At 35.0% G+C, this 9,060-nt stretch overlaps 1 protein-coding gene and 1 non-coding gene across 2 annotated transcripts in view; both read right to left on the reverse strand.

The window, feature by feature from the left end:
• Positions 1 to 9,060, reverse strand: part of Erc1 (ELKS/RAB6-interacting/CAST family member 1) — a 561,464-nt gene that overhangs the window by 217,932 nt on the left and 334,472 nt on the right. The gene's annotated exons all lie outside the window — the stretch shown is intronic.
• LOC111818855 lies at positions 4,610 to 4,732 on the reverse strand. Its single transcript, XR_002822734.1, has one exon. It is a non-coding gene; the product is annotated as a small nucleolar RNA SNORA32 (small nucleolar RNA).

Raw genomic sequence — 9,060 nt, forward strand, 5'->3', positions numbered from 1 at the left:
GTTTTACAGAACACGAACTCATGCAGGTCAGGTCCAGAGATCGTTTTTCCCTATGTCATTTGGAGGTTCCCTATATTGTTTGGAGGTCACCAATCTGAGACCATTTTTTCTCCCAGTATCAATATTACCTATTTATAAGTTTAAGAACACTTATCACCAGAGAGGATTGTTGAAAGTAGCCAGAGGAGAGGTTAGATTAACTTTCAGGCAAGGAATTTGAAAGATGTTCTAGGAAGGATGTGAAGAATTTACGAGTCAGCAATGGCCGTGACTCATCCACATGGCTGACACTGACAAAGGATCTACAAACTGGTACAGGGTTTCAGAATAAACCCTGAGGGGATTTGACTGACCTTGTCAGATACAAAAGTTACATTTCTTGTTATATAGGTCTTGCTTTATCTTGGTCTTAACCATCCAGTAGAAAAGTATGAAAATGAAGTATAAAAAGTAAAGCCATATTAATATGCTAAGCTGTAAAAGGCTCAAGTCAACAACTTCTGACATTGCCAGTCCTACAGATAACCCACTACTATTATAGACTACTGGACTATATTAGAATATTCTGCTGAATACATGCACCTACAACATTTAAATGACAACAGAATACCTATCTCTGACAAAACTAAACAAACAAAGGAGATACAAATGAAGGACCATTTTGTATCTGTATATTCAAAATAGCGAGGATAGATATACAGCTACTTCCTCTTATTTCAGTGAATAGAGAGATTTGTACTAATAGTGTTTGTGAACAGGATATCATTTCTGCATCTTGTACTATGAATAACCACTAAGAAGACAACAATATGCAATGTATTAATTATTGAAACTGTCCTAATTGGCTTTGAAACCATCTCATTGCTATTTGTTTCTCAATAAAATTATTAAAAAAAAAAAAAGAATTTACATGTCAGGGTCTGCCATAGTGCAGACATCGAAGTATCTGCTGTTTGAATGAAAAAATGAATACAGGAAGATAACTCAGCAGCACAGTGCCTGCCTGGCAAGCACAAGGTCCTGAGTTTGATTCCCATAACCACCCCTGAAATGAATAAATATAAACCTATGATTCTTCTGTCCTAGAAGACGGAGAAGAGATCACAAGAGTTGGAGGGTTCAGAAAAGGAAAAAAAGTAAGAGAGGGATGATAGTGTACTAGGGCACTGATGATCAGAGACTTATTGATGAAACCCACGATGATATACACAGCAAAATAAGCTCAACTGGTTGTTTTTTTTGTTTTTTGAAGAGAAAGGAACACTGGTTCCAATGTACCATAGCTTTAAAATTAATCAGATGCAACCAAAGAACCTAAAACTTTTGATTTTCTTGTATTCTCCATGTAAATAAATGTTTTAAAAACAGAATATTTTTTATTATGTTCTTTAAAACTAAGAAATTCTATGTGATTCTTGATATAATCTAATAATAAAAAGATTCATCACATTCAGTAGTATATTAAAGTAAAGAATAGTCAGGAACTATTATGCCTTTTATTATTGACCTTGCAAAGGACCCAAGTTTAAGTAGGAACCACAAATACAGCAATGAAAAAGAAATCAGGTTTCCACAGTTGAACTTTGCGATTTGGTAGACTTCTTGTTTTTTTATATAATAGATTACTGCATATATTTCATTAAATTAACACAGACAATGTTTGTGAGAATGACTAAAAATCAGCAGATGATACTTTAAATAATACACTCCCTGAATAGGAAATTTACATTATTATTATTTTTTTAATGTATTTATTACAGGGACTACAGTGTCTCACTACACAAACTGGACTCTGATTCTCCTGTTTTCAGTCTCCCAAGCACTGGAATTACAGGGGTGTGCCACCACACCCAATCTTATGATACATTTTTAACACTTTGTAAAATTGGCACACATTCTAAAAGAACACCCTACAATGCTAGGTATTTCTCTAAAACCATGTGATTCTTAAGTATGCACAGAGTTAAGATGTGGAGAGGAAGTAAATTCACTCTGACTGCCTGTATTCTTTCACTGGCACTACTTTTTTTTTTGGAACTGGGAATCAAATTCATTAACTTGTGCTTGCCAGGGAGGTGACATGCTGCTGAGCTATAACCGCAGCCGACAGGCCAATGGCACTGCTTTTATGTTTCCAGTAATATTATGTTGCGGAAACAAATCTTCTGCAACTGAAGATAAATTTTAAAAGAGTGGGAATATGTCAGTATGAAAGAAATGCTTTTTTTGTAAGCCATCTCAATTTTCTTTTCTTTTTTAAAATCAAATCAAAAGGTTTAGGTAGACAAATCCTGTAACAAGCACTAATCACATAGGGGAACTTGAAAAATCACACATCAATAAAATGTGGGCACACATTTGCCAAGCAATTACCGTCCTGCTGCTCTGAAAGTCTTGTGTCACTGAGCTTGGAAAAAGGCTTTGAGAAAGGTCCATATTTAACTACTGTAAATTATATACAGATACCTTTTAGTGACATAGCCAAACAAACCAAATTGATGCACGGAAAACAATTGTTTCTGCAAACTTAATGCTTCCTATGTGCTTAGTTCAGTATCAACCAGGTTGTACCAGAATCAAAATGAGTAATTTCCTGGTCCATATAAAATTCAGGGCTCTTTTATATATTATGACCTTCTGGAATACACAAGGACAAGAATATCCAAAATAACAGACCACATTTTCTTCCTTCAGCAACAGTAAGAAAGATGTGGCAGGAATAATTTACGCTTCTTTTGCATTTGGGACTGAGAATTCCTTTATAGTTGATTAGGGTATGATAAATCAGCAATTTAAAAAAGAAGTACAAATAGATGTGTAAAGATGACATTTGTTCATGAACTTCAAGCTCTGACAAATATTCTAACAGCAGGAAAAGGAAATATTAAATGGACCTAGAAAACATTTCAACTTTTAAAGAAATTTCCCTCTTTGTTGAAATGATCTGGACCCTTCAAATGGAAGAAATACTAACTGCATTTTGCCATGGAAAACAGCATTTTTTCACTAGCATAAAGTCACCAGCACATTAAAAATTTACAGATTAAGCCATTTTCAGTAACAGAAATGATCTGCAATTGTAAGTTATAAATACAAAAATATGATAATAAAACTTTGATAATCAAAATAATTACTGGATTATGAAGGAGGTGTTTTTTGGGGGGGTCTTTTTTGAGACAGGGCCCCCCTACACAATTCAGGCTGGCCTTGAGCTCTCTTTGTAGCCCAAGCTAGGCTCAAATGTGCAATGGTCCTCCTGCCTCAGCCTACCAAGTGCTGGGATCACAGGCATGCACCACCACACTCCACAACTATGCAGAAGTTTTAATTCTCATTTATGGTATTGAGAAAAAATATCACAATGCTACCTGCAAGTTACAAACATTGGTATTTCATTAATTAAAGATACTTTTTCTTATTTGTTTATGGAGGAAAATCAGTATTAGGATATTACCTGTGAACAATGACTAGAAACAAACTGCTGGAAACTACAGTTATTTGACCTTATCAAATTTGTACTTCTTGCCAAAAAGGATAGAAATTTAATGTCTGGCAACCCAAAGATATCAAGAAGGAAACCCAAACCTGGTGTTGGTATGCTATGATAAGTTCATGTATACATGAATGGTTATTTTGGACATGATAATAAAGGCATCATTTGTAAGCTATCTTGTGTGTGTGTGTGTGTGTGTGTGTGTGTGTGTGTGTGTGTGTGTGTGTGTGTGTGTCTGGCTCAGCCTGCCCTGGAGGAAGGGGTAGCACAGCATGTGGTGCCCAGGATTGAATCATGGTCCTTGTGCTTCCCTAAGAAGACACTTTAGACTACTGAGCTATCTTGCCGGCCCTGCAGGCTCTCTTTACAGACCAATGCAATACTTGCAAATTATCTCCTCATAGGACAGTAATTGTATGTTTTGGGGATAACAGTTGGTTCCATCTAGGTCAATGATGGAGAACCTTTTAGAACTTTCAGTGATACAAACAACCTAATGCAGCATGCTTGCCATAGGTTCACCACCCCTGATCTAGGTGAAGTTACAAAGGCCTGGAGAGGTTATGGAAGTTCTGTATCAGTTAGTAGACAGAAGAACAGAATCTATTTCATTTGACTTCTGGCCCAATGCACAATTAAAAAATATAATGAGTGGTTAAATTAAAAACATTTATGACACAGTGCCGGCCAAATAGCTCAGTGGATTGAAGTGCCTGCAAGCAGATTCAGGGGCCAGGGGTTTGATCCCCTGGCTGTTGTGCTAGCCCTGCCCCCAGAGTGCGCTGAGAGGCCAAATGAGACTGGGCGTGGTGTCGCACACCTGTAATCCCAGCTCTTGGGAGCCTGTGATCACTAGGAGTCCAATCTAGTAGTGAGACCCTTCCCTAAAAATACAAAAACAAAACACCAAAAACCCTACACTAAAACATATTAACCCCCCTTAAAATGCTAATTCCTCTCACTTTGAACACACTTATCCACCATTCTTGCCACTTTCTACTTTTTTTTTTTTTTTTTTTTGCGGAACAGGGGATTGAACTCAGGCCCTTGCGCTTGCTGGGGAAGCGCTTATTCCACTGAGCCATCTCCCCAGCCCCCCCCTTTTTTTTTTCCATGTAATGTTCCCAACAGGTTGACTGCTAACAAGGTAGCACACAGAAAACCTAGTGGGAAATTTTTTTTTATGGTCATGTCCACAGCAAATGAGAAACTTCATTCTATAAGCCTTGGTAATGACCTTTACTCTTGCCACTTTCTAAAGTAGTTCTGGAAATCTTTTTTGAGTGCCTTCAGTTGTGCTGCTGCAGCTGCCTTGCTATCCTGACTTGATTCAAAATATTTTTCTTTCATGGTCATTTTGACTTCGAGAACAGCCAGAAGTTGCAAAGTATCAGATCTGATGAGTAAGGTAGAAGGGAACACAGTTTTTACAAGCCTGCCTTTCCATCAGATAGCTCATAACAGTGGCCTTCACTGTATTTTTTTTTTTATCTCTCCTACATTCATATTTTACACTCTTAGTGCATTTTAAATTATTATAGAGACAAGAAAAAGAGATAATTGAGGCCAAAATGGAGCTTAGAATATGCACACATAAAAAAATGAGTAAGATAAATCCTACTATGCACATGTCTCTAGGAAAATATCCTTCACTGAAAACATCCAGGAAGGTGCAGGCAAGGAGAACATAAACTGCATATAAAAACCAGTGGGAAGCCATCTGACTCTCATGGCTTCACTTTGAGCCATATCTTGGATGACTGACTCTATCTTCATCAATAGCCTGGTTTATCAAACCTTTCAGCAGGAGATACTGGAATAAAGGCCAAATATCCAAGATCTGATTACAAGCAAAGTATATTATTTGTTATAGCTCTGCCACACAAATTCCAAAAGTGCTTCCAAGTGTAGAAGATAGATGTCATGCAGCTTTTATTAGAATTAGAATTCTAATATAGAATATATTAGAATAAAAACATCTCTACAGTGAAAACTGGCGTCTATAGACTTCTGGGGATTATCTTTAAGGTTCAGTTTTAGGGTGTGCCAAAATTTTATTTCATTTCCACAGCAGTTAATCTTTTCACTCAGTTATAACTTTTGAAAACGCAGATGTGGCCCTTGTGTTGAATAATAATTAAAACTCAAGTCTAAATTTAGAAGTATAAGTACTTCTTGTACTTCCCAGAGATATTACTTTATCTTTTCCAAAATGAAATTACAATAATAAAAGGAAGAAATCCAATTGCATTATTTTAAGAATTACTGTTACAAGCCACTCCCATTTCTAGACATGTTTTTGGTCATATCATCTCATGTGATTATTTCCTGGTGTCCTTAGTTCTGCTTCAGAATCTTTTTGGTAGCTGTCTACTGACACCCACTGGTAAAATTACAAAGAATTCTATAGTGTATAAAGAGCTTCTGCCATCCCGATTTTTGTATTTTATGTGAAGATAAATTTTAAGAGAAAGAGGAAAATAGAGTTTTGGCACAGTAGAATCAGAAGATTCTCAGCTTTATCTTCTTAGAATGCATGGGATGAGAAAAACCTCACATAATTAAAAAAATATCATGCCATTTACTTGTAAGGATTTTAAATTCTAAGCACCTACCATGACATATAAATTTTTCATATTACTCTGTTATATAACATAACATTTCTGTTTTGTTTTGTAAATTTGTCAAACATGACTCTATCAAGTTCATATCACTTAGGAGCATTAATATTCTTCGAAAAATTTAGGGCTACTATCTTTTCCCTTGTTTATCTTGAAGATACTTGTCAATATTTTTAACTTTTATTAGTTTCATGAAAACTCTGAGATACATTCTTTTTAATACAAAGGCTAGGTTATTTTTAAAATTCCTAAAGAATACTTGGATGACTAGGATTTAAAATATAGTATAACCCAATTTCAAAATTACTGAAAGTGGAGAAATGTCAGCTTAACCTATAAAAAAAAATCTTTTAAATTATAGTGATGTGTACCCCCTTTGTTAACTATCAATAGTTTAAAGAGGATAAAAATTATAAGGAGTAATGGAACAAATGGTTTAAAAACACACTGAACAATTTTTATTTACTATCTTACCTAGTCCACATTTTTGAAAGTGGCTACAAACAGTGTAGAGTTTCAGTTCTTCTGAATAATCTTGCTCTGAGATATTATGTTTTTAGGATATTATTTTAGCATATTTGGGTAATTTCCAATAATAAATGAACTGAAATGCAGGATAATATTTGGTTGTCACTATAGCAGACTATTATCATTCCTCTATTTTACGCCATTTCATATATCTTTCTCAGATCAAACGGAGAAGTTCTAAACATGAAGAACTCTGCTATGGCAGGGCATGGCCTTTTCACAACTTCTTTCAACAAGCCAGAGAAGGCAGAATTCTCTTTGAAGTGGCAGCCCTGTTGGCCTTTGAAGTCCTTTGTCAAATGCAGAACGGTACTGGTGGGGTTTGTTTCCTAGCCAGCTGTCACCATGAAGGCAGACATGATGTGTTTCCAGCAGTCTCATTTCAGGGTCTGTCAAGTGACTGATGTCATAACCATTCACCATTACAAAGACAAGTGAAACCTCCTAACATTAGAGATAGAGACTATAATAAAGCTTACTTGGATCCTCCTAAGAGAACTCGATTTAAATACGGTACTGATTACATAATGGCGAAAAAAGAAATTATGGTGAACTTAACTTTAACATCTCTTCAGATTCCTGGAATCATTAAAAATGTACTCTCCAAAAGTGCATATCATGTTTCAAAATCATGCCTTATATTTTTTACATGGAATATCTTTGTTAAATGAATTATTTTTCCTTTGTGTATTGATCAAAAATAGTAACCTCTACAGAAAACTCTTTTAAATGTTTATATTGAAAGGAGAAGTTAATACTTAATTTAAAAAAATTTTTTTTCTTTTTCTCTTAATTTCCTATAACTTTTTTTTTAAAGCAATCTTATGGGTTTATATCTGTTAACCTAAAAAACTAATTTGAAGATAACATGTAATACAACAGAATTGTCATTACTTTGTTTAATGAATTTTTTGCTTTTAATCTTTTTACCATTTTGTATTCTTTAAAAATTGAAAATTTTTAAGTTAATATTGCTAACTTACATGCAGTTTCTTATGATGCTGAATCATTCTATATAGTTCTAAGAAACATACTCATATTAGTAATATTTTTAGACTGTTCAGTTCCTCTTCTCAAGAATTTGTCACCAGAACACAGAATTCAGTTTAAAACTTAAAAAGGTAAATGAAGGAACTGAATTTAAGATGCAAAGAAACTTGTAGGAATTTTTGTATGTAGTTCACTGTAGCACTAAATAAAAGAAACCAGTATGAATAATATTACAAACCTATTTCCAAGGTGGGGAAAGGTAAGACAGATCTTAAAAAACCTAACAAAGTTCACTAATGATGGACAAAAATAACCAGTCTCACTAAAAGAAGATAAAGTAGGATCAAAAGATTTTCATTCTAATTAGATCAGCTTGAATCTGTTTTATAGAACGTAGATTTTTAATGTTTTTTCATGAAAAGGGCTCACTGCTATTTCAGAGTTGAAGACCAGCTTCTACATAGGACTTCCAGCTAATACCAACTGCTAAAAAATTCAGTAATAGTGAGCTAGAATTTTCCCAATGAAGGGCAGAATGAGGATAATTTTGAATTTTACTTTTCCATTCTGGTTACCATTCTTTAAATTTAAGAAATAAAAAAGGTAACCTACTTATAAATAAACATGTATTCTAATTCATTGAACCTATAATTCTGAAATCTTTGAGTTTTTCTGTTTAGATAATAAAGTGCTTTATCAAATCTAATGCTAAAGCAATTATGACAAGGAGTATAAACAGTTCAAAACATAGTTTTCAAAACTACTGTAAAATCATAAAGTGAGAGGTGCATGTCTGTAATTCTAGCACTCTGAAAGGTTGAGGTAGGAAGATCCCAAGTGTGAATCTAACTTGGACAACTTAGCCAGATACTATCTCAGAAAACAATCACAAAATATCACTAACTCTAAATTGTTTAGCTAATAAAGTGGCACTGTTTTCATCATGGTTGTAAACATTCAGGGATTTGGAATAAAATTTCATTCATTTACTAATTTGTCAATTCAACAGAATGCTACTTTGTACCAGGCATCATGGTGGATATTAATGACATCACACTAAACAGGAACCATTTTTTGCCCTCAAGATCCTTGTCTTGGGGGCCTGGCCCTAGCTCAGTCCTTTAAGTGGCTGCTTCCACAAAGCTGTCAGCCTCAAGTTGCTGGAGATTGAACCTCACAACTCTCCCGCTGGCCAAAAGTGCCCTGAAGGCATTCGAGGAACAAAAAAAAAAAAGATCCTTGTCTTAGGCTACTGTGATAAAATCAGCATGGTACTGGCATCAAAATAGACCTGAGGATCAATGGAATAGATGAGAAGATGCTGAAGCCCCTACAAACACACTCAGCCACCTTATCTTTGACGAAGGGGCCAAACATATTCACTGGAAGAAAGATAGCCTCTTTAACAAATGGTGCTGGAAAAACTGG

This window comes from Octodon degus, unplaced genomic scaffold (assembly GCF_000260255.1).
Source record: "Octodon degus isolate 3935 unplaced genomic scaffold, OctDeg1.0 scaffold00104, whole genome shotgun sequence".
NCBI lineage: Eukaryota > Metazoa > Chordata > Mammalia > Rodentia > Octodontidae > Octodon > Octodon degus.